Genomic DNA, 22,054 nt, shown 5'->3' on the forward strand with positions numbered 1-22,054 from the left:
GTTGTCATCTCATCTTTTAAAACACTTCCCCATACTCTCACAGTTTAATCTGACCCCATTTTTAGCTCGTGTAACTATACCGATTAGGCTGATTGTTATGGTGGCCCGTACGGGGACGCTTAAAGATTTTTAACGCTGTGTTGAGAAGAGTGTTTTAAGATGATGACTAATCAAGGTAATGCTGCTTCTTTTAATATATCAGCTGGTTTTAATGATGAACAGTTTTTACATCATTGTGAATGTATACAGCTTGGTGCTGAGGTGATTGCTCTTAAAAACATTGTTTTAAAATTAGAGAAGGATTTTAAAGACTCTGTTGAAAGAAATCTTAATCGTGAAGTGTATTTTCGAGAGGCTGTGGATTTAAAATTGGGTAAAATGAAGGAATCTATAAAGGATGTCGTGGGAACACTGGAGAGAGAGGTCATCGAGTGTTTCAAGAGGAGAGACAAGTAATGGGCAAAACAGTTGGAATAAATAAAGGCTCCAGAAACTGCCATCTCTCCTCCCACTGCGACCAACAGCCCAGTGCCTTCCACATCGAACCCTGGCTTTCCTCCAATCAGCATTCCCACCAGCTCAAACACTTCACAAACCTACAACAGAGCGGCCGACAGACAATTCTGCGCCCTCACTCCAACAGGCCCAGAATTGGACACTATCTTCACCAGCCTACCCTTCTCCAGAGAGCAGCTCACCAGTGCCCAGGGTGATGACGACATGCTCCAGGGAATTACCATCCCTCCCACCACTCAACCAACCAACCGGGTCAAAGTGCGGGAACACCAGGGCTTACTGTATCGGCGGATCCAAAAGGGGGACGACAACATGAGGATCTAGCTCGTCGTTCCTGAGGTCCTGATCCAGCAGACGTTACAGCACTTCCATCAGAGAAAAGTAGAGAGACATCATGGGCGTCTGAAAACCCTCCTGATGATCCTGGAAGTTGCCTGGTGGCCCGCAATCCGCAGTGACACCTACAGGTTTGTCAAGGACTGCAAGTCATGTGGTGTGGAAACCAAGGATTGTGCTGTCTTCAACCCTGGCAAGAAACCACCTCACCATCAACATCATCACTGTTCATCATAACTGAAAGAGACCCTTAAGCCGGATAGGAGAAAATGCCGGGGTGAGTGGCGTGCCAGGAAAGGCTGGGTACTATAGGACCCTGGTAGGAATGGCATCACCGACCCAAGGACACCCAGGCTGGTATCGGATTCCACCTCTCTCTGGTGTTCCCATAGATTCCTCCGGCAGACTAGTGCCTATGTGGGAGGGCCTAGTTTTATCAAATTTATTACAAAGACATTTATTACAGGGGGTGGGTGGGGTCGGTGGTATAGATTAACCACTCTATATATTATGATGATTATTTGTATATTAGAGTTTTTATTGGTTTACATGTTGTCTTAGTCATTTTAGTCCATTTTAATCCTCTTATCTGTTTCAATGTGTGTATGTCTTTTATTCATACTTGGTCTGCCTGTCATGTAACTGATCATGTGTAGCAGCATGGCAAACAAACAGGGGCCCGGTCCCAATTCACCTACTTATACTACGACCTAAAAGTATGTACTCTTTTTGTGAAGAAAAAGTACATACTTTTGAGTGTGTAGCAAAAGAGTAGGCAAGCTTTGGGACATACTATCACGTCATCTTTAACGGACAGATCTGTTGCGTGCATCCTGTCACTGTAAACTGCCCTGTCAATCATCTTGTCACAGTTAAAATCCTCCATTCAATCTAATTTGATTTCCTACTGTTTCAGAGAGCACGTTCATCTGCCAGTCGTGGGTCTTTCATGCGAAAGCTCTCCTCATGTGTTTGCAATTTGAATATAATGATGCATTTAAAAGGTAATGGCTAAACGTATCTTTACAAAAGTTCACAATGCTGCTGCAGATGCAATATAATGTAGACAACGTTGAATAAATACATTTTCGTCAGTTTAGATACAGATATTTAATCACTCAAATCCATTTATCTAAACCTCTCTACATCTAAACCTATCTAAACCTTCACTCGTGTTTGTAGTTCTAACCGAATCCTTCTCCAACGCACCATGGGTTGTGGGCAATATTAGTCGTTTGAGTGTGCATCGATCTGCATTTCGGATTCTGACCGGAAACAGTAGACCATCCGGGTATCTTTGGAACACTCATTTCAACATACTACGATTTGGGACTTACTAATTTTAATTTTGAATGCTATTTAGTACGGATAGTATGCGAATTGGGATTGGGCCAGGGTCTCTGTCAAGATGACCAAAGCTGGAATGAGGAGTTGTTTTTAAGGACTTGTGGACTCTATGCTTTTAACAGCCTAAGGCTTCTAGTTTTATAGTGCTGTTTTAAGTTGTAAAAAATTTAAATACACTTAATTTATTCAGTTTATCTCTGTTATCGTCTCATCTTTTAAAACACTTCCCATACTCTCACAGTTTAATCTGACCCCATTTCTGGCTTGTGTAACTCTACCGATTAGGCTGATTGTTACAGCATATTTCATCCGCCAAGGTGGATGCACTCCTCCAGGCTTACCCCCGGTTCTTTGATGCATCAATTGGAGGATCCACCGTGCTTTCCCCACTTGCTGCACGAGAAGTGAATATGCTTACTGAGGGAAGTACATACAGGTCTTTTATGCATTCAGGTATTAGGCAGATTTACTACCTGTGATTGGACTTGCGCTCCTGTCTGTCAAGCCCGACTTGCAGAGATGAAGTATAGATGCCACTTCCATAGGTGGATCTCTCCACTCGATGTTTCAGAGAAACAGTGTTACAAACAGTAATCTATTGTTATTCCTTGGTTAAACGTTAAATGGAAGCACTAGTTGGCTGCATGAATGTCTTCCTAGACTGAAGGCTGTAGGTTTTACATATGGATTAATCAAACCATGTGTTTAAAACTAGCCACTTTGCATTATTTCACTTAGTCACATTATGTTAATAATTTTAAACTACCCATTACATAAAATTATATATTTTTTATCATACTGATCTAGTAACTTTTCTGTCTTTGTTTCTAAAAGAATGTAACTATGGTTGGAAGTTCAGCTGGGGAGGATCAGTCAATAAATAGCTTGATAAATTTGTATAAACTTTTAACTAACCAGAGTTCAGTACATCAATCATCACTGCAGAATTAGGGTAGCCTGGACCTTTCACGTGTGAAAACTGTGTGGAATGGACAGAATAGAAGGACAAATGGAGGAATTCTGTGTGTTCTCAGGGGCGTTCTTGATACCCTACCTGGTGTTTGTTGTTACCTGTCGGGTGCCTCTGTTCCTACTAGAGACCGCAATGGGACAGTACACACGGGAATGGGAAATTACATGTTGGCATCGCCTTTGTCCATTGGCTGAGAGTGAGAGTTGTAGAAACAAAACATCTCTTTGTAAAAGATTTAAACATTTTTTGATTAAAATTTTGTTAATCTTTTTGCATCCAAACACTTTTAATGTCATGCAGTTGTACACACGTTGCAGTGGCAAAGGCACCATGGTAACACTTTAATTTACAGTGTCCTTGTACATTTGCTTACTCCAGTAATATTGGTAAATTATGCATAATTACATGCAACTAACCCTAAACCAAGTACTAGTCCTAACCCTAACCCTATAGTTAGTATAATTAATATTACTCAGTGCTTAAATGTATAATTACACCGTATTTATACATTTAATAGACACCTTAGAATAAAATGTAACCGAAACCATTTATTTAATTAAATCAACAGATTTCTTTTTAGTTAAGTGAAGAATATGAACACATGATCCAGTAGAAAAATACTTCAAAAGAAATCTGGTTTAATAAATAATCAGTAGAAAGAACCAAAACTTTAAGTGCATATAGTGTAAAAGCAACGTCCTGGTTGCGTATGCAACCCACCGTTCCCTTAAGGAGGGAACGGAGGACGTAGTCGACGGTCGACTGAATTGGGAGATCGCTAGAGAGCCTGTCTTCTTCGAGTACTATTGAACGAGCCAATGTAATTGGCGTGCGTGATTCGCATCACACACTCCGCCCCCGCGGCGCGGGTATAAATACGGAAGTGGATGCACGCACTAGTTGCTTTTCGCTGAGGAGCCGAGAGTAACCCGGGGTCAGCGGTGGTCCAGCGGTAGTGGCAAGGGGACTACGTCCTCCGTTCCCTCCTTCAGGGAACGGTGAGTTGCATACGCAACCAGGACGTTCCCTTTCAGTCGAGAACTTCAGACGTAGTCGACGGTCGACTGAATTGGGATCACCCATTGAACACGCCACTAACGCTGCCACCTTCCAGTGCCTAAACCAAAGCCTCCTGATGCCCCCGCAAACTTAAGGCGGGGAAGGACAGGGCTTAGGCCAGGGAAGTCACTGCTGTTCCTACAGGACCACTGGGAAAGCGTTCCCCGTACGTTGGAAGGAAGGGACGCTGCGGAAGCCACATCCAACCCAAGGGAGGTAATGTGGAGAATACACATATGAACTGGGCGGAAACCGGGCAGTCTAACATATGGAATGTCACTGGGGTGGCTCCAGCCTAAGACGGGGGGAGACACACCGGACAGTGACGGCAGAGAGACTCTGCCGAGGGAAGACACGGGCTCACCGCAGGGAGCCGTATCGTGGAAGAATACACATATGGGGTCACCGAAGGGACCGCAACATATGGACCCAGCCTAACACAGGTTCCACACTGCTTACGAGTGGTAGGCCTAACACCAGACGTTCCGCACGTCCGACGTCGGAGGGGTGTGGAGGAACTCAACAGGGTTCAATTTTAAGGGAACTCAACTGGAGTAGAAAGGCGCACGTATCCAGTCCATAGGAGGGGAATGGCGCAGCAAGCCGACACTTGAACCGGGCTCACGGTGAAACTGGCTTCATGAGAAGGGAGCCCACGGGAAGCAGCGGTTCAACTAGGTGTCGTCCAGCCCCCAACTCTAGAATCTGTTTAGCAAAGTATATCGTCAGCGCCCAGGCGGAGCACTTTACACTCATCATAGAGGAGCTCAACACCTAAGTGGACATGTTGCATCTCGGACCTTTGCCGAAATGAAGGCAAGCACTAAGTGCAACTTTGCATGGAAACAGCCTTCCCTCTCTGCTGAATTCCAACAGATATTTGAAGAGCTGGTCTGAGGTCTATGACTTGCATTCTGTACACGTCCAAGCGAACGGGCAGAGAAGCCAGGGCTGGATCTGCCTCCTCCAGGGCAGCGCTTGCAGGCTCACCACCTGCTCCTATTACGGGAGAGGTAGGAACCTTGGGCACCATCCGAGCCGGGGTCTCAGCTTGTGAGAGTTAGCCGGCCCAGACTCCAGGCACAATACGTTGACTGAAAGCGAGCAAGTCCCTACCCTCTAGTAGAGACCACGCGAGCAGGAGAACTGATATAACAGAATTTTTAACTCACTGCCTGCAGTGGCTCAGGGGCGGTCTCTGCAGTGCAGTCGCACCAGGGACAAGGCCCAAGAGGATAAAGAGGGACACAAGGATTTACAAGACCTTGCTCCTCAGGAACCTGACGATCAGAACGTGCTTCTGCATACTTCTGCAACACGATGAGCGTCGTTTAAACACCGAGGCAACATCATTTTGAGGGTGAAGGAAAACAGCCTACTGCAACCCATTTTGCAGGAAAGAGAGCACTGAAGTGATCGAAAGCTTTCAGGATCTCCTCTGGAGAGAAGACGCACTCAACGACTAGGTTCCACTTCTAAAGGCGTAAGCACGCTACCCAATTCTAGGGGGTGCTCGCAGAAGTGATGGTAACTATCACATGTTCTTGTGATAGCCACCTGAACCTCCGCGTTCAGATGTAATACCACCCGGAATCTCCGGGGGAAGAACGCGTGTGCCATCGTGCCCCGTCCCCGAAAGAGTTCTCAGGGGAAGCCAGGAAGGCTGTTGAAGGGAACCAGGTCTAGTTGGGCCAATAAGGGGCAACTATGAAGACCTGTTCCTCTCCTGACTTGGCACGTAGGTGCAAGCGACGGGCGCAAAAGACAGGAGCATTGCTCACACAACATGTGAAGATCACTGGGCTTCAGGAGCATTTTCTGCTCAGCACTTGGGTGTGACAAGTTCACTGAGCTTCAGGAGCATTCCTGCTCAACACCTGAGTGTGATAAACTCACCGAGCTTCAGGAGCATTTCTGCTCAACACTTGAGTATGAAGAACCTCACTGAGCGACAGGAGCATTTCTGCTCAGCACTTAAGTGTGACAAGTTCACTGAACTTCAGGAGCATTCCTGCTCAACACCTGAGTGTGATAAACTCACTGAGTTTCAGGAGCATTTCTGCTCAACACTTGAGTGCGAAGAATTTCACTGAACGACAGGAGCATTTCTGCTCAGCACTTGAGTGTGACAAGTTCACTGAGCTTCAGGAGCATTACTGCTCAACACCTGAGTGTGATAAACTCACTGAGCTTCAGGAGCATTTCTGCTCAACACTTGAGTGCGAGGAACTTCACTGAGCACCAGGAGCATTTCTGCTCAGCACTGCGTGTGATGAATTCACTGAGCTACCTGTGATGGACTCACTGAGCTACAGGAGCATTGCTGCTCAACACCTGAGTGCGATGAACTTCACTGAGTTTCAGGAGCAATTCTGCTCAACATGAAGAGTGATGATTTCACTGACTTGCAGGCGCCAGGCGACCATGAGTCGGAGTCACTTTTAGAAGGCTCACTGGGGTTAAACGCATTTCTGCGGGCCCCTGGGGCAGCTGAGTCCCAGTGTTTGTCCAAGGGTAGTCCGCTCGGTTTACCCAAACACTGGCGGAAAAATAAAACCGGGGGCAACTGAGCGGCCCCGGAATGGTCATGACCCAGCCGGACCCAGGGGATGGAGTCTCCACTTGCCCTGGCTATAACTGTCGTGAGGCTCGATGGCGGCACGATTGAGTAAGCGGGAGGAGTGGAACAAGGCGCCCTCAGAAGCGTCTGACTCCAAGGAGGAGGTGACGGGTGAGTTTGTGACATGCAGGGGAAGCTTGCGCAACGGTCGCAATGTCTAACAACTCGAGGCACGAATGCCCGTGTAGTCGGGGGTCGCCCAGGCCCCCGTTAAAACACGCCCTTTGTACATGGCCCCTCTGTTGAAGAGGGTTTGGCAGCAGACCGGGATGAACTATAGTCACACAGGGTGAGCTGCTCTGCCACGGTCACCTCGGGACTCGATCGTGAAGCTAGCGCGGAAGCGGTCACATATGGAGGGAGCCAAAGGCTGCGACTACCATATACCCCAGGAGCCTCTGAAAGTTCTTTCAGTGGGACCCTTTCTCACTTCAACACCAGCTGAACACATTCTCATTGGAGAGACATGTTGGACCGAGTACCTCTCCAAAACTAGAAAAGAGATACTCAGCCCGTGGGCGAGATTACTCTCTTCCAGTTGACCTGAAGACCCAACGGGCTCTGGAGCACTCGAGGGGAAGGACACTGTACTGATACTCCACCCTTAGACGCAACACACAGGATGGCCTGCGGTGCGGGAGGTAGAGATCTGAAGCACCTGTCTTTCAGGTCAAAGCTGCAGACCAATCTTGGGCCAAGATGGTCACGACCCACCCCCTAGTAGCACGAAGAACGAGTTTACAACTGGCCTTCGTACCGGCTGGAGGAGCGGCTATATCAAATCCTTCGCCAGCAGGATAAGATAAGCACGCACAAGTCAGGAGCACTGCTCAACACTCGGTGTGATGAATATCACTGAATTTTCAGGAGCACGTCTGCTCAACACCTAATGTGATGACTATCACTGACTTGAGCGGGGTAGCCGAGCCTGAGGTGGGGCAGCAAAGTAGAGAGAGTGGTGTTAGTGTGCTGTGCAACACTTACCTGTCTCCACAAGCGGCAGGGGGCGCGTGAGAAGGCGGATGACCGGGTCCTCGAACGCACCAAGCTGCCTGCTGGCGACCAAGGGGGAGCTGAGGGGTGTAAGGCTATACAGGGTCACACCCGCCAGACTGGCCTTCTTGGGACCCAGGAACAGATGAAATTGCTCTCTCTTTGAAGTGTGGGTACCGCTTGCTCCGCTTTTTTTTTTTTTTTTTTTAGGGAGCCAGCGGCGGAACAGACACACACACAAACAAAGGCTCCACCCGGCCCTCACCCGGGGGGAGGGAGTGATCGTGCCACTCAAAGAGCATCTCATCCATTCCTGGGCGGCCCGCTCCGGAATGCTTTCGCTGTCGCTTGCCACCTGGCTTGGCAGCGCCTGGAGCGGGCTGGGCGTCTCTACTGCGGCCGGCTCCCTGCTGAGGCCTGGGTGGAGGCTGCTGCGGAGGGCCAGCAGGAGCGGCGGCCGGAGAACGCCCACGGCGACGAGCAGGCCGAGGAGCTGCCACCGGCGGCGGGTGGAGGCAGCAGCTGGCCACCGGGGCAGGATGTGCCGGATGACCTCCGTCTGCGCTTGAGCGGCAGAGAACTGTTTGATGCAGTTCTCCACCGCGTCGCCGACCAGCCCAACCTGGGAAATTGGGGAGACCAGGAACCGAACCTTGTCCGCATCCGCCATACCAACCAGGCTGAGCCAACGAAGGCGCTACTGGACCACCAAGGTGGACATCGCCAGACCGATCACGCACGCTACGACACCCGTACCCCGGAGGGTGAGGTCGGATGCAGTGCGGTGCTCACCTATGAGCGCACGGTCTGGATTACCCTCGTGCATGCCATGGGTGCCCTAGCCTGCAGCAACGCCATGGCACGCAAGAGGAAGGGGCTTGCCCACAGGCTTTGTAAGCTCTGCCCGTCGGAACAGACGAAACTCACAGGCCTTAGGGGGGAGACGAGGATCCCCCCAAAAGGCAGCGGCCGCCGGACACAGGTGCACCTGTGTCGACAGACCGCTCCAATGGAGGGACACCTCGCAACCCTTCACCGTTCCTCCATCAAGGGTAATGAGGGGGAAAAGCTAGTCAGGCAGTTTCTGGCAGAGAAAGATGCTGTTCACCACCTGACAAGCTCTCCATGCATTTCGGGAAAGAAAGGCACTGGGGCGGCGAGCTGAGAACCAGCGCGGCCCGCCCCAAGATACCAAACTCCAGATTCCAACCGAGACTGAACGGGACACGGTGGAGGTTCCACTCGAGCCCGGCAGCCTCGGCGGCCCGTTTCAGCATAGCTGATAATTCTGGATCCGGCTCGGGCAACATTGAACTCCCGGAGGGAGACAATGCAGCCGAGTCATCATCTCTAGAAGTCAGCTCACCCTCCGATGCTGCAATCGGCGTCCTGTCCTCCAGGGGAGCCCCGAGTGAAATCGCTGGCCCACCCATTACAGATGGACCAGCAGACAACACAGGAGGCTCCAGTGGTTGCAGTGGAAGGGAGGAGTGAGGAGCCCACAGGGAATGGTTACCGGGCGGGACATCCAACACTATCCTCCGGTCAACCATCCCACACAGCACCCGAGGGTGGGGCATGGTAATGGGGACTCGCTCTCCGCGAACGAAGGCGAGTCTCGCCCTCAACACTGCGACAGTCATGTTCCCACAGTGAAAACATGAGCTGTCCACAAAAGCTGTCTCAGCGTGCTGTAAGCCCAAACACGTGACACAACAGTTGTGACCATCAGAGAGAGACAGGGAACGACCGCACCCAGAAACGCACGGGCGGAATGACATCTTGAAAAAGACGCAAACGCACCCGTGTTGCTCTTTCAGAAAATAGGACCGTCACCAGTGCCGGAGCACACAGGGGAATGACCGCGGCAACACTGAACAGAGAACTGAAACAGTGAAGCACTCACTTTTCCGCCCTCTAACCAGCCATCAACACACACAAACATTTAGAAATTTGTTGCTGTTAAAACAGCAGTTGAGAGCTCAAAGCTCGCGATCACCGCTGCACTCGCGCTGTAGAACACCAGCACTGGGAGAGTCTTCCTGAAGAATACCGACACACTCGCTCGTTGTAGACAACAGCACTCTCAGAGACATCAAACGATCGGCTCCGAAGCGAAAGGCAACTAGTGCGTGCATCCACTTCCGTATTTATACCCGCGCCGCGGGGGCGGAGTGTGTGATGCGAATCACGCACGCCAATTACATTGGCTCGTTCAATAGTACTCGAAGAAGACAGGCTCTCTAGCGATCTCCCAATTCAGTCGACCGTCGACTACGTCTGACGTTCTCGACTGAAAGGGAACAGATATTACATTTGGGTAAATCTCGGTAAATCTCTGAAAATCATCCTTTAATTCTCTCATTAATTATCTCTTTTTGATTCTCTTCTAGTCAGTGTTTCTGTTTGCTTTTTTCAGGTATTGGCTATGCAGGACAACTGATTCTTCTGTACAGCTGCATGTATTACATCATCATTCTGGCCTGGGCGCTATTCTTCTTCTCTTTTAGTGCCCAACTGCCTTGGGACAGCTGTGACAACACCTGTAACACAGGTGATAATCTAAAAAAAATAAAAGTAACATCAAAACTTTTATGTCACCGACCCGGGATGGTCCGGCCCACAGCCCGGACGGACGTGCACCCCATCGCGAGGAGCCAACACCACGGGTACACCAATGAACGGACAAAGAGACCAATGAATAGATTAAAAGGGAATGTTTTTATTAAATTAAGAAGTCCAAGAATATTTTGAGCCGGTGGTTTCGTTGTGCAGGCCTGGATGGAATCGGAGGCCACTGGACTCCGTAACACTCAATTGGCCCGTCAGCGTGTTCGCAGCGTAACTGTTTCTCTGTGGGGCTCAGGCAGAGAGAATGAGAGGTCAAGTTGCTCACCTGCGCTCTGTGGGGCTCAGGCAGAAAGAATAGAGCTCAGTCGCTCATCAGTGTGTTCACAGCGTAACTGTTTCTCTGTGGGGCTCAGGCAGAGAGAATGAGAGGTCAAGTTGCTCACCAGCATAACTGCAGCGATACTGCTTCTCTGTGGGGCTCAGGCAGAAAGAATGGAGCTCAGTCGCTCATCAGCATGTTCGCAACATAACTGCTTCTCTTTGGGGCTCAGGCAGAGAGAATGAGAGGCCAGGTTGCTCACCAGCGTAACTGCAGCGATACTGCTTCTCTGTGGGGCTCAGGCAGAAAGAATGGGGCTCGGTCACTCATCAGCGTGCTCGCAGCATAACTGCTTCTCTGTGGGGCTCAGGCAGAGAAAATGAGAGGTCAGGTTGCTTATGATGCAGTACAATCAGCTGTGTTACTTCTCCATCCAGACGTTTATTCAATGGTACATTATAATGGTAAAACAGGCTAAATAAAGCTGGATTTCTTACGGTGTTCATTGATGAATTGTAACAGAAACCAAGTTCAATAGTACTGTAATACTTCTCTTTTCAGACGTTGTAAAAGGATGAATTAGGCCGGACCACCGCAGCCTAGGCATTGCACTCCCACTCTCGTGTACACTGCAATCCACACGGCAAACACACGTGAATACACATTTTTAAGAGATCATAATCACTTCACTCACAAATTGGGCTTCAGCGCGGCGTCTCTTCCAACTTCATCGATAAAGTCTTAACATCTCACACAGCCAATCGTAAAACACTTCCCTGCAGCAATACTTCAGGCAATCATTAGTTCCAAACTACAACAGCCCACATATTTATATGCATTCCTCGTACATTCGCTTCAGCCCCAATGTCACTTAACTCCCCGTTGGACTCTCCTTGTTCGCCGATGACTTCAACTGCCACGGACGTGTCGTTCCTTTCTTTCTTTTTCCTCCCCTAGAATCACCAAACAAGGACCTTTTAACTGTGTTGGCGTGGCGCGCGCCCCAATCAGTGGTCAAAGCGCTTACACTGCGCATGTGCTGTGTATCTACCAGGAACCGGAGTGATGTTGCCGGAACCGGAGAGGTCCTGGGTCTTCCCCACGGAAGTGTTCCCCGGGGGACGAAGGCCCAAAATAATAGTTCCGCCACCTCAGATTGTCACCCGTGACACTAAACAATAAGTGCCATCTGCTGAATATCCTATTTATTTATTTTTTTTTCACTGTCTTTGATGGCTCTGTGCTGCAAAGAATTTGACCATCAACCGGACATCTCTTATTAATTCAACACCTGCAGCTACTGAGTTCTGGGAGTAAATAAATACTAATTGTTGTATTGAGTTTTGCATGAACATTCTGCTTTTGCAAAAGTTATTGTAATTAAGCAAATACATTTTTAACTATTAATTTGTTAATTAAAAACAAAGGAAAAGGTTTGTTTCTCTCTTTACAGACAAAGAGTGTTGGCTCTCTCTGGGGGTATGGAGGAGATTGGTAAGATCAACGGATTCTTCTGTGTCTCATTGCAATGTGGATCATATGTTATTTCTGTATCTGGAAAGGAGTCAAATCTACAGGCAAGGTGTGCAAAAATGTCACTTTATTTATCGATTACTTTCCATAAAGTCAATATTAGCCCTGGTTATTGTTAAAGGTCCCCTGACATGGAATTTTCACTTTCTGAGGTTTTTTGACATTAATATTAGTTTCCCTAGCCTGCATTTGGTCCCCTCATGTCTAGAAATTTCAATCGGTGTAAACCGAGCTTCTCCTATCTTTCTCTGCCTGTGAGAAAATGAAAGCTCAGACGGGCTGATCTTGAATCTCCTCCGTATGATATCATACGGAGGAAAGGTTTCCTCCAATTTCTCTGCTTTGCCCGCCCAGAGAATTTGGACCGCCCATGAGAAAACGAGCGAGGAAGTACGAAGCAGTGTTAATTTCGTTGACGAAAATAACGACGAAAATTATTCGTCAACGACATTTTTTCACAGACGAAAACGAGACGATAACTAAATAAAACCTAGTTTTGAATGACAAAGACTATGACGAAAATCTATTGACATTTTCGTCAACGAATAAAAACTAGACGAAAATGTTAGATAGTGACGATTTGGGAAGCGATCCGTCAGAACTGATGTCCTGCGTGTGTGGTAGATGCGCACATTTGTAGGCTACTGTAACGTGATCTACCCCGCGGTCATAAAACGTTAAAAAATGTGAACGTCTGGGAGAATGAGTAGATCAGACATATAGATCTCTGAATAAGAGTGACGATGCAAAAAAGAGCTCTATTCGGTGCGGTTTTCTTTGCGCACACACCTAACCCGAAGCGTGCAGTCATGCACAATACACCTACAGCGCGCGTGTAGGCTACTGAATTGAGCTCTCTTTCGTGTCTGAATGGAGAAATACACAACAGTATGTCTAAATGTCCTTTTTGGAGAGTATTCATGTAAACTATGCTGGTTATGTCTTAAACTGTGAGTGTGTCGGATGTGCATCAGTGCAATTGTATCCGCATGTCATTGGACATGATCCGATGTCTTAAAGTGACAGTGGCAATAAACCTAATGCGGTCCGTGTCCTTAATTTTGATCAAGCAACAAAAGAAAAAGAGAAAAGCATTCACTGTTTGTTAATAGCTTTAATAAGGATTAATTATATTTAATTCATACAAATAAATATGTCTGCTTGAAAGAATAAAGAATGATGTGTAAGTAGTTATAAGGAATGAATATATCATTCATTGTAAAGAAGACGGTGTTGTACTTTAGGAAAAGTGGTTTTATTTCATTTTAAGATATTTTTTAAGTAACAGCAGTTAAATCTTTATCTGTATTGCATGTTCAAACTTAAAAATCATTCATATTAATAGGTTAATAGATGTTTTCTCCGGGAGTATATGGGTTTGGAAATTTTAGAGAAATTCTAAATTAATGCATTACAATTGAACTAAACCCATTATATTTTAGTCGACTAAATCTACTGTAGATTTAGTCGACTAAAATGTTATTGTATTTCGTCGACTAAAACTAGACTAAAACTAAAACAATTCAGATGACTAAAATATGACTAAAACTAAATGGCATTTTAGTCAAAAGACTAAGACTAAAACTAAATCAAAATTGGCTGACAAAATTAACACTGGTACGAAGGCGTGCGCATGATTTTAGTTTTTCCTAGAGAAATATCATGGCGTCTGAACAAGCGAAGCACAATAGTTGCTCAATATTTGGATGCACAAATGATCACCAAAGTTTTTTTTTTACTTCCTTCATCCAATCCCCAGAAGGTTCAATGGATTAATGTCATTTATTCTGGAAATGCACCGACACAACACACCAAAGATTTGCAAAATATTTCACAGACGACTGTTTCCACAACATGGGTCAATTTAAAGCTGGCCATGCTGAACGTCTAAAACTAAAGTCTGGATCAGTACCAACTCTCTTTGGCTCAGCTACAAACCTCAGACAAGTAAATCAACTAATGATATATAATTGTGTTGCTTTACTATTTATGGTTACCTAGCTTGTTACATGTAGAATGTGGCTGTAACATTAGCTATGCAGCTAACAGCCTCAGGTATAGCATCAGGTATGTGTGTGAATACACACACTATAACGCGAGTGTTGTACACTTCTTTGTTATTTGAATAACCTTTCTCCTGTTGGTGATATGGCGTGCGATATCCGCATTTCAAAATCGCAGAGCTACATGATAATAACTGTAACCGCATATGTAAAACATCCGATTATAGTACAGTATCCAGACATAATATTTTAAACTAACCATTCGGATGAGTCCTGCTGGAGCCGCTGAGTTGCAACTTTTTCATCCGTTGCTTCTCCATCCGGATCAGATTCTGGGTCAAACTGAAATGCTTGAACGTGTCTGTGTCCCATTGCAATATATCTAATGTAAACATGCATGGTACCATTGCCGCAAGATGGTCAAGGCCACACCAACTCTACACATCTGAAGGAATGGTTATTGTGGGTTGGCTTGTAGTGGCTATAATTCTGTACCAAGGCTGAATTTTGGAAAAGAGATTTCAGATACAGTACTAGGGAGCACTAAGCCCTATATCAAAGCCTACAAAAAGAAGCATGTCATGGGACCATTAAGAAATTAGCATTTTGTCATATTGATGACATTGGTTTCCAAATAAGCCCATGATTTACTCACCCTCAAGTCATCCTAGGTGTATACTGTATGACATTCTTCTTTCAGACGAATACAATCAGAGTTATATTAAAAAATGTCCTGGCTCTTCTGAGCTTTATAATGGCAGTGAATTGCTGTTTCTATTTTGAAGTCCATAAAAGTGCATCTATCCATCATAAAAGTGCTCCACAAGGCTCTGAGAGGGTAATAAAGGCCTTTTGAAGCGAAGCGACGCGTTTGTTTAAGAAAAATAGGGCTAGGACCACTGGACGAGAGAGCTCTGGGACCACTGGGCGAGAGAGCTCTGGGGCCACCAGTCTTGAGAGGGCTGAGACTCATGCTGTGCCAAGCTCCATGACCATCGGAGCTTGGGACGCAAAATGTTTAGGGGAACCGTGAGTGGTCACATGTGGGATCCTCCTCCACCTCTCCCACAGTAAATGGGGATCTGCTAAGCAGAAGAGCATGCTCCACAAATTCACAAAATGTCCCTCAAGGGGAAAGGTTGTGATCTGATAGGTTCATTCAGACCAGAACAATAAAATCAAACGAGTGAACTGTCCAGAGAGTGGGTATGGTAGGCCCTGTTCAAAAATGTACGGATGTGGGCATTGGGGGAGCACTTGCCCTGCAAAGGAGGATGAGAAAAAACCCTGCTAGATCCATTTTTTGGTCAGTCATTCTGTAACTTGGAGGAGCAGATGAGATTGCAGGCAGAGACATGGATCTAAATGTGAGTGTTGTTTATTAAACACAAAAGCAAAATAAGAACCGGAAAACAAGGAACGCAGGGAAAAGGGACATGGGACCATCTACATACATCAAACAACTGACCAAGAACAAGGGAAACACAAGAGCTATATATACACAAGGGGTAAAAAGCTTACTAGACACACCTGGGATCAATCAGGACTAATCAATGGGGACTACAAAAACTACAAAATAGCACCAGGAACAGGAAACAGGAACAGAACTACATAAGAGTCCAGACTTGACACAGAGAACAAACCTCACCAGTATCCCACCTCAATAGCAGAAAAGGGTTTTAGTTTACACTTTATTTTACAGTAGTTGTACTTACACTGTAGGGGACAGCGGGGCACACCGAAACGTGGGGCTAGTTGTAACACACTTGTGTAGCGATTCTTAGCTCATAACTCTTAATGAAATTAATTTGTTATCAAATAATCTGTTTGTCCAGCAAACTGACCGTAGGATTTTTTATTAAATCTCAAGAGGAGTTATCCTTCTTATAGACTTTCAAGAAAGACTGTTTGGCCATGAAAAACAGCTTTTCTCGTTCTATAAAAGAAAATACTATTTAAAGTATCAACAATTGTAAAGCGTGTAGCTTTGATCGAACATTAAAGGGACTTCGTAATATGAGCAAGAGACAGAGTCAATAAATGAATATACATGGATTTAATAAAGGAAACACTACGTATACCGATGACTAAGATTACATGGACTAAATGTATATACAACAAAATAAAACAACAAACAATGAAAGAGGATGAGAGTAACAGACTGATAGAAAGAGGGAGAAGATGAGAGAGATCACGAAGGATCACAGAATTAGCAAACTTCACAAACAGTTAACCCTTGAGAGCCAGCAAAGAATCAAATCAGAAATACGATACTTGCACATATAGCTCTTTTGTGTTGTGGAGTCAAGGAGGCACGTGTGTGTGGCTGTCCTTTGGAGCTGCACGCATTCTCTCGGTTCTTCGGAGCTGCGCGCGTTCACAGGAAGTTCAAATCTCCATTGAAAGTAAAGTTTGCCAGATAATTCAGGCTAAGTTAATTTCACTCGTTGGTGGAAATGAAGAAAGGAGAATACGAAAAGGGAAACAAAAACTTAACGAGACCTGACAAGAAAACAAAAATACAAACTGAAGATAAAACAAGACGGACTGAAGAAGGTTGAAGAGACAAAAACTGAAGAGAGAGTTGAAGAGAGTGGTGAAACCGCTGGTCAATGACTTTAAAGGGAGTCCGAGTTCACACCTCCCGGAGTGAACTGACCAATCGACTAGGAGTTCTGTGAGCGGGAAAGACATTCTCTTTGTCTTGTTAATGGCTCATTTGCCTAGTTTATGATAGTGTTAAAATTTGTCATTTCGACTCGAGAAAGCGGGTGCACATAGAATCATACATTTTACTGTAATATCCTGTATATAACCAACTCAGTTGGACCGAGAGGATTACAACGATACCAAGAAAGACTTGAAAATTACAAAGATACATCTTAATGCATAATTACAAGCACTTATAGTTAATTTAATACTACGATAAAATCATAGGTATCCCAATATGACGTGGGTGCGCAGGCTAGCATAAAAACATATCGAATAGTTAATGAAAAGGTCCATGTGTGTGTGTGTGTGTGAAGAGATCTCTCACTCTCCTCGGAGAGCCGATTAAGATCTCTTTGAAGCTCGGACCTAGGGCTGGGGGAATGTGTGGGATGATTTGGTATTGCTCTGAGGGCCCATAAAAGGTGTCGAAAAGCCCATTTTCCCCAGACTTTCTGGCGCTTAAGCTGGTGAGTTATTAAACAAAGCAACACGTTGACAAGCTTTCCTGAGACTCAGAATGGTTAAGCCGTTTGAGACTGTCCATATACGCTACACTTGTTTTAAAAACTTTCACCCATGCTAGCATGATGAAACTTAAGAGTATTTACTAGTTGCCATATCAACACTATATAGAGAAAAAATTGTGCCAAAATTCAGAAATCTTTGAAAGATATCACTGAACATTTATTTAACCATAGCAAAAGTAAATGTCTTATGTTAATTTTTCATCTCTATTTTTAGTGTTTATTTAAAATTAGACAAATATGAAATTATGTTAATCTCCAATATGTTATTTAACAGTTGATAAAGTTCTTTAATGCTTCGCTAAGACAGCAGTCGGGTTTAAATCCCAGTTTTGCAGTTGGGGCATGTTGTAACACTGCTTTACAATGTGCCCCTACTATGCTATTCTATTCTATACCTTTATGAACTATGTTGAGAAAACATGAGTAAAAGGTGAATAAAGACTGAGAGTCAATGTTCATAAATTATTAATAATTGTTTTGAACTATGTTGTATAGCTGTGTTTTCCGGTGTTTATTGTCAAACTAAATATTTTAGTTTGTCTTGTATATTTTTTTTTATTAGATCAGATAGCATTTAAAGCTGTCATATGGTCATGATACAATGCGCCCCTCACGGTACAACATGCCCCACCTATGGTCACATTTAACTTCCATTCTTTCGGGGTATATCAAGAAAAAGTTTACACTGTAAACCAAACCACATAATTGTACTAGACATGTGTGAAATTAATTTGGAAAAAAATAATTCCTCTAAACCCTAGGTAGATTTACACAAACTGAGAAAGTCAAAAAGTGTTATGTTGTGCCCTGCTCTCTTGCCCAAGAAAGTACTGGTAATATATAGTAACTACATGGGTTAAGGTTAGGTTTAGGGGTAGGTGAAGGGTTAGTATGTAGTTGTAATCCAGTTACTGTAATTTCTATAATAAGTACATAGTAGTTGCATGTGAAACACGACTGTCCAATAAAGTGCTACCATATTTTACAATACAACATGAACACAAGTATATAAGTACATTGTACCTAACAATTGTTATATGGAAGTTTATGGAAGTCAAAGACACGGAAGGTAAATGGATGGTAAATCTATATATATATAGATTTAGATATAGATGTCTATGTGTTAGATGTCTGTACTAATATACTATTCGGCCTTTCATCCTGACTGTGTTTACTTATCTGGTTGATCTTTGGCTACATTTAATTCTGAGGAAATAAATGGTGAAATTCCAGGGCGTAAATGGATAGCACCTCATTATACGGTGCCCTCGGGGGCCGTTCTGCCAACCCCACCAGCTCATGTGCTTTGGGGCGCAGTGGTCCCCAGCGAGATCTAGTCTCAGTGTCTGACTCGCAGGAAGAGGGTTTAAGAGGGGTCAGTTCAGTTGTTTCCTGTTGTCATTCGTTTCAGAGCACCAGATTGGCTTCTCTAACATGGCTAGAGGCTAGTCTCAAGATGCAGATTCCTTTAGCAGTCTCAGCCGAAGTCGTCTTGGGTTTAAGACAGATCTGAGGACCGTCATTATCTAAAAAAAGGCTTCGGCAAAGAGGTCCTTAGACCAATGGCGCCAGACCTCTGGGGGCAGTTCCCTCTTGGGGAAGTGGTTATCACCTCATTATACAGTGCCCATTTTCCTTCGGTGCCCTCAGGGGGCCATTCTGCCAACCCCGCCACCTAGTGTGCTTCGGGGCGCAGTGTTCTCCGGTGAGCCCATATCTCAGTGTCCGCCCGGAAACATAGCGGTGCTGGGATACTCGCCCCCTCTGTGAGGAGGGTGTCAGAGCAATCAGTTTGGCTGTTCCCTGCCGGTGCGCCACTTAAGGGAACCGAATTTCTAATAGAAAATAATTCCTTAACATTTAAAGTGGATAATAAAGCATTTTATTTGAAAATATCAGTTTTTCGGTTTAGTGAGACTGCATCTGATTAATTGAGGGGAGGGCAGAGGGACAAGAAACAGGCAAGGCTATGGGTGGTATGCAGACTTCAATTCAGAGTGTAATCAAACAAATAAATGAACGTAATTAATTTAAACTGTCTCAATCTCAATCAAAAAATATAATAAACATTTAAATCGACTATTTTTGCATCACAGGATGAATTCATCATAGGATGAATTCATCCTGTTCATCACAGGATCAACAGGATGTTAGCATTACATTGGCTGAACTGACTTTTAAAGTGTACATACATTTAGCATAAACAAAGTCATGACAAAAACTTACCACCAAATTCCTCGTCAGTTTCGTCCAAGAATGTGTCCTGTTCATCATCAGTCATCACCATCATCCTCCAGAAAATAATCCGCTGTGAAACCGGTTGTATCATAATTTGGGGCAATTCCATCAAGATTAATATCAAACAAGCTGTTTAAGCAATCAGCTATTTTACGTTCCTGCTCATGTTTCGGTGCCGCCATGTCAGATGTCAAAACGACGCATCACCATCCAGCAAACAAATTAGATTGACACATAGCAGGCCTAAAATGTCCTTAAAATACAATTATTATTATTATTATTATTATTGGCAGAATATTGAGCTACAAAACAAATAAGCTGTTCTTAAAATATTGGCAATGACACGAAACAATCTCCACAGACATCTGAACCTGGCTTAAGTAAAAAATTGTTGTGTGTGTTTTTTTTCCTTAACTAGTGTTTCCGCTTGTGCAGATTGATAAGGTCTGTTTATTCTTTCTGATAGAAAAGAAGTAGAAAAGAAGGTGTTGTTGTGCTAAAATAAACCCAGAGACGATTGAAATCAAAATTTAGGAAGCCCATGTCCGTTTTTGTTATTTTTTTGCGCAAAAGTATAACGTAGTGTCAATAAAATTATTAATTTCAGTATTTATCATGTTATAAATGAAAATTTAAGTATTGTATCTCAAAACCCTTGGTATAATCTATTATTTACAGCAATAAACACATATGACCTATTTGTTTCATTTTTATGGCTATGACTACTTTAACATTTTTAAACTCATAATTAGATTCTGCGACTTTAGCCGGGTTTTCACAGGCGGGGTCACTGTAGGTGCCAGGTTTGGGTTGATGTCTTTTATTTTGAAATGTTTACTTACGGTTTGTTACGTCACTTGGTATTGGTGCATATTAACTGTTAGTTTGCATGTGGTTAGCATGTAGGAAGGGCGTGAGTAGCTGGGGTGCTCACTTTCTGTTGAATGTTTTCATTTCATTAAGTTTTATTTCATTTCATTGCTTTTTTGCTTACTTTACTGTCATCATTCATCATGTTGCTGTTCGTTTCAATGTTAACCACCTGGATTTTCAGTGGAAATGCATCAACTTTTACTCCCTCTACTCAGTCTCTTAGCGGTTACTGGCTGCCGCTATAGTCACAATTAATTACTTTTTTTACAACAAAAATTAACCATCACTAAACTTACATAAGCTGGACTGTGACGCTATTTTCTTCTAGAAACAAACTTCATTGCATTATTTTCCTGTTATCTCTGTAAAGCTGTTTTGAAACAATCTGTATTGTAAAAAGTGCTATGTAAATAAAGGTGACTTGACTTGACTTGACCGAATTGGTTGCTTGAGTAACACCTAAGACCAGTCTTGAGAGACTGGTTCCCTTAGTAGATTTTTAGCAGCGTGAAACTACTGCTAAATATATCTCAATGGCTCCTGGGCAAAGGGGGGGTCCTGTCCACAGTGTTAGGCCCCGAGCAGGCTCTAGTTATGGAACAAGTGGTAAAGGCTTTGCTGGGAAAGGGGGCCATAGAACATGTTCCTTCCCCTGACAGAGAGTACGAGATAAAAGCCGGTATTTTATCGTTCCTAAGAAGGATGCAGGGTTGCGTCCCATTCTAGATCTGTGTGTGGAGACGAATCGTGTCACAATCAATCGTCTATCTCCACAGCCGTGAGCAAGATAAATTTAGGCCATTTACTCACTGTCTAGGTCTGATGGCCTGCTGTACATGAGACCTTTGCGTTGGGTTTCCCTGAGGGGCAACCCTTTCTGCATGATCAAGTATATGCACAAGTGCTTCGTACTTTGGTTATGTGGAAGAAGCCTTGGTTCTTGTCCCAGGGTCCGGTGCTGGGAGCTCCTTGTCGTCGCGTAATGCTTACGACGGATGCTTCACTCACGGGCTGGGGAGTGATCATGGATGGTCGCTCAGTGTCTGTGGATGGGTCATCATCTCTTCTGGCACTTAATTGACATCCTGTCGAGGCAGCGGCTGAGGCCCGGGGAATGGAGAATTAATATAGCTCATATAGAGGTGCAGACATGGCTTAGGCTGCATCTGTACTTAGTTTCCCTGATGGTTCTACTCCCAGGATTTCTGTAGAGCAGAGTTATGGAAATGTGGGGGACCCAGTCATAGACTCAGGTCTCTCAAATGAGGTTGTTGAGGCCACACTCACTCTAAAACTCCCTGCACAAGGAAACTGTGCTGTCATCCCTTGGATCCAGTTAACTGCCCTGTTGGTACAGTGCTGGAAATTCTGCAGGATCAATTCTCCGTAGGTTTATCCCCCTCCACTCTAAAGGTTTACGTGGTGGATTAGCTG

The 22,054-nt window shown here is 44.8% G+C and overlaps 1 pseudogene across 1 annotated transcript; it reads left to right on the top strand.

Annotated features, from left to right (window-relative positions):
- The first annotated feature begins 933 nt into the window (after positions 1-933).
- On the top strand, positions 934-14,070 carry LOC143757153 (sodium- and chloride-dependent GABA transporter 3-like; annotated as a pseudogene). Its single transcript, XR_013210422.1, has 6 exons — positions 934-1,045; positions 3,234-3,368; positions 10,264-10,421; positions 11,986-12,047; positions 12,188-12,667; positions 13,893-14,070. The product of XR_013210422.1 is annotated as a sodium- and chloride-dependent GABA transporter 3-like (transcript).
- Positions 14,071-22,054: the final 7,984 nt, after the last annotated feature.

Source organism: Siphateles boraxobius, unplaced genomic scaffold (genome assembly GCF_051911475.1).
Source record: "Siphateles boraxobius isolate OS27281-9 unplaced genomic scaffold, OSU_SipBor_1 30, whole genome shotgun sequence".
Lineage (NCBI taxonomy): Eukaryota > Metazoa > Chordata > Actinopteri > Cypriniformes > Leuciscidae > Siphateles > Siphateles boraxobius.